The sequence below is a fragment of the Patella vulgata genome, chromosome 7 (genome assembly GCF_932274485.2).
Source record: "Patella vulgata chromosome 7, xgPatVulg1.2, whole genome shotgun sequence".
NCBI lineage: Eukaryota > Metazoa > Mollusca > Gastropoda > Patellidae > Patella > Patella vulgata.
In genome coordinates, this window is record NC_065885.2 from 6,172,460 (window position 1) to 6,177,297 (window position 4,838).

Here is a 4,838-nt window from a genome sequence, read left to right on the forward strand (position 1 = left end):
TCGAATTCCAACTGCCAAGGGATCTTTTACGTGCACGCCAATGGCAATGTGTACACAGGACTTCAGTTTTTCGTCCCACCCGAACAACTAGACAGCTGTCCTTGTCAGGCCCTCCATCCTGCGTCACTGACAAGGAGAAACCACACTGGAAAATCTGAATGAACTTTCTTGGCCAATGCAGGGATCGAACACACGACCTCTAGGCTAGCGAGCCAGCGTCTTACCCACTTAGCCACATGATCCTCTTGATTCTATCATCTATGGAGGGGCAGCAATGAAACTTAACAATATAAAAGTAGGCCTACATCAATTAATTTAAATTATTATTATTATTGTTCGATTTATATAGCGCTTCATTACACGTGAAGTGTTTCTAATCGCATATCACAAACATATACTTCAAACACATAGAAACAATCAAAATCAATGTACCAGTAACCTAGAGTCCTAGAGATCTACCTTGATTAAATTCAATAATGTGCATTTTGTGCAAGGGTAAGTAGCCTAACAAATTGAAATGGTTTTAGCTTGTCGCTTTGTTTCACAATATTAATGTTGGTTATTTGCCTAAACTGATATAATAATATTCACTGAAAATATGGTATTTAAAGATACATTAATTAGGTAAGATTTAGATAAAGAGCTGACCATTCTTATCTTGCTATAGCCTAATCTAGGCTAGCTCAAAAATAGATAATGTAAAATGAAAATATTGAATATTTCATTCAAATTACTTCATTCTGAGCCAAGTTATCACTGTAGGCCTAGTTTGTGCATTGTGGTATCCAGTGCACTGGGGCCTGTTTCACGAAATTTTAACTGAGATAAAATCCAAATTTTAGTAATTTGACTGGATAATATTAGATTGTTTTTAGTGCTTAGCCAATCAAAATTTAGTATCTACTAAAATTTGGATTTTATCTTTAGTTAAAATTTCGTGAAACCGGGCCCTGGTATATTCGAGACTTAGCCTCACTTTCCCATTTTTAAATGGCGAACCCCAACTTCTAACCTAGGCCTAGTTAAAATCTTGAGTATCCAATGCCATCTAGAGTTGATTATGTTCTTGTTTTGTTAATAATTTAATGTCTAATTAATAGTTTATATAACATTCCAGGCCTAAAGAAAGACCTGCAATATATCTCTTGCATAGTGTATTTAAATTTACATGAATACAATAAGTTTGCAGTACTGAAAGTGACTTCAGATTCAGTTTGTCATTTATAATTATTACCTGTATGTATGTATTCATTCTTTTTCAGGATTGGCCAGTGGACAGATAGCACTTGTGTGGAGAACTGGATTTAATCCCCCTTCAACACCTCCTGCTGACAAAGACCTCATATATTCAGTTTCCTTGGGACAAAGAATTAGTAAGCCAATCGAAGCTTATATTCAAAATAGCGGTGTTACTGTGACAACTGGCGATTTAGCCTCAATAGAATTTACAGTAACAACAGTCGACAAGAATGTACATGATAATGTTGCTGGTGCGGTAGACACATGGAAGACCTCGGGAGGAAAACTTTGTCAGTGGGCTTATAATGTTGGTTACCCTAAAAGACGAGATCGGCGAAAGGCTAAGTATGTTAAATATTATATGGCCGTACAAAAAATTATTCTCTTTTTCCGACAATCCCCCCCCCCCCCAAAGAAATCGGATGAAGGAGGGATGTTTTTATTTTGTTAGACTCATGTGTGGCTGTTTTACATTTATCTTTAATCTGTTGATTCATGCTTTTGACAGGAATTCACTTTAAAAATCAGTGGTTGCATGGTTCTGATATCAAATTACAATTATAATTTTCAATAACATTTATCAGGGTTGATAATTGAGTCTACGTACTATATAAATACAAGACAAGAAGTGTTTAATAATGATTTGATCTCTGCATTGGTCGATAAAGTTTATTGGGATTTTCGGGATGGTTTCCCCTTGTCAGTTTGCAGAACATAGGGCCTGAAAAGGACAGCTGTCTAGTTATTGAGATGAGATGAAAAATAGAAGATCCGTGTATACATTGGCGTGCATGTAAAAGATCCCTGGGCATAGTGCTGGGCAAGATTTCCATCATAGCCTGTCTTCATTAGCCCAGTAGGAGCAGAACAGTAGGACAAATCCCATTTCATTTCATTTTGGTCTTATTCAAGTGATGCATCGGATGTATTTTTTATATCATGTAATATTTTGAATGATAAAGATACAGGTCAGCTATGCCTAGAGTAATGTGTGCAGTGAATATCTAGGTTATCTCAGGTACTGGTACTGTAGGCCTATATTATATAGCGTAAGAAAGTTGGGTGGATGGATTCTTATTTGACTTCAATTTTCCTGGCCTGAGTAAGAGATGGTTTGACTTGACCATTTCTCAGCACAGCATCTATGTGGATTTATTGACCTGACAATGATTTCAATTGATTTTTTTCTCTTCAGATTCTATTGTGGTGATTCTACTACCTTGGGTGATCTTCAAGCTTTTAAAGGATTATTAACAGCAGAAGCTCTGTATCATGAACATCCAAGTAACACCGTACCACCTAATGATCGGGTTATTGTCTTTAAGGCTACACTGGGTTCGGAAACTTATACCCTAGCATCTAATCCTATAAAAGTAGCAGGTTTGTTTCTCTTTACAACTAATTCACCTACTAAAAGTTTTTATACGTCGCTCCTGTCTGTCTGATTTTAATTCTTTTCGATATTTGCATGTATCGGATCGAAACTTCATAGATTATGGCTCCTGATTGTACGAAAAGTTGTTTTTTAAGCTTGTGGACATTGTAGAGGTCACAATGTTAGTGTCCAATTTAGATAAAACTTGAAATGTATGATTATATCCAAAAGATCTTGGTTCCTTTTGAAAATTGCGCATATCAGACAGCAACTTGCTGGATTATAATTATTGCCCCTGATTTTCACACAGTTTTTATCAGATTTTAAAAAATGTTTAAATCTATCAGTGTTACAACCTAATGATGGTTGAGTGCGAATTTCGTGAAATCAGACTGAAACTTCCCGACAAAATGTTCGCTCCCTAGTACTCAAATAATGTAAAAGTATGTAATAAGATAATTTCCTGGATTATGTCCCCAGATTATACAAAAATAATCGCTTTTTCTTAGCTTGTTTTCTGTCCATCTCTTGCAAAATGTGGGCGTATCTTGCATGGCAAGCACTTGTTTGTTGTTTTGTTGTTTTTTTTTTTTTTTCTTTACTGGTGGCATTTAATGTACCACTTGAGTATACTTCTATTCCAATTTTGACCAAAAAATGCGCCCTGAATACACCATTGCAAGTTATGCAAATTTTTTGGGGGGACGGGGGCATACCCCCAGAGTCCACTAGTTAAGCTACAAAAAAATAAAATACCCTTTGAGTGTTCTTATTACCAAACCATAGCAATGAAAAGAAATGAAATGGGGGTTCACCGTCTGACTTTTGTGATTGAGACTCCGTATTTTGTTGTATTTTTTCAGTCCCTGCAAAAACCCTGCAAATCACTAATGCTCCTCCAGCAACTATCAAGGCAAACACACCATTCAGTGTTACTGTGGAGATTGTTGATGCTAGTGGAAATGTGGTAGCAAGCGGACTAGATTCTACACTACACGTCACCATGTCGGTTGGCTATGAATATAAACAATTTTATCATCTTATTGGAAAAGAAATGTTTCTTAAAACAACTCAAGTAAGTATATGAAATTAAATAAAAAGGTTTACTTTTTAGTACCAATCAGGCTGTTAGAGATGGGCCTAGGCCATGCACTGGGCTATGAGAATTATTTTGCCTCAAGAGTTATGCTATGATAGACTGCTCTATTTCTTGACGATTTCCAACAGTCAATGGATCTTATCAAGACATTCAAGTAATACCCTGCATATTTCCACACTAATTTCGATTGGGTACAAACCCAGCTTGTGAGCCTATCAGATTCCTCAATCTTCGTAAATACCAAGCCTCGCACTTTCCAGATAAAATGTCTACCTGTAATAATCGAGTTGCAAAGTTCTAGGTTCGTTCAATGTCAAGGTTTCCGTGGAAGTCGCTATGTCACAACCTCTGATTGGACGCTACTGCAGATAACGTAGCTAAAAGTTTGAAAATTGTGATGTAATCTAGCAACGTCCAGATGTTGTAAAACTTGCAGTCGTTGCTTCAGAAACATGAATTGCCAGTGGATTAATTTTTTCATTTTCTTTTTTCAGTTTCGACTAGCCGGTAGCGAGTCTAGTGTACATGCAAGTTATTATGACACAATCATTCGAAAAAGAGCAGTCAGTGGAGTTGTAACATTTTCAGACATTCGTATTTTGGATGTGGGATCATTAAAATTGAATTTCACAATGACAGTGCCAAGAGATCCGTGGATAAGACAACCAAATGTATACACAGATTTAAAATGTAAAACCATTGATAGTTCAAAAGTGACTTTTACTTATAACTCAACTTCAAGTTGTACTCCTGATTCTGCTGTTGTGATGTCTAATTCATTTACTGTTCAAGGTAAATTAGTTCAATATTTAAAGATACATTATGGAAGATTAGTTAAAGAGCTGGCAGTTCTCACTATAGTAGTTAAAAACTAGATACTGTAAAGGGAATATGCTGAAAATTTCAGTCAAATTGATCCACTCTGAACCAAGATATTAGCATTTGAATTTTCGGCCTAGCCTCGATCATTATTACTAAAGTCGGTACGATAAAAAAATAGTCTTGATTATCCATTTTTGAATTTATCATCAATAAGCGTTGAGCAGCAAATTGGATTCAAACCCAGTGGTGAAAATCTGACACATAAGATGGCATCGAGAGTTGATTAAGGTCTTGTCATGTTAA

General features: G+C 36.0%; 1 long non-coding RNA gene across 1 annotated transcript; it reads left to right on the plus strand.

Moving 5' to 3' along the window:
* Positions 1–2,490: 2,490 nt before the first annotated feature.
* Positions 2,491–4,447, plus strand: LOC130013675 (uncharacterized). Its single transcript, XR_008788891.1, has 3 exons — positions 2,491–2,619; positions 3,478–3,689; positions 4,208–4,447. It is a non-coding gene; the product is annotated as an uncharacterized LOC130013675 (long non-coding RNA).
* The last annotated feature ends 391 nt before the right edge of the window (positions 4,448–4,838 follow it).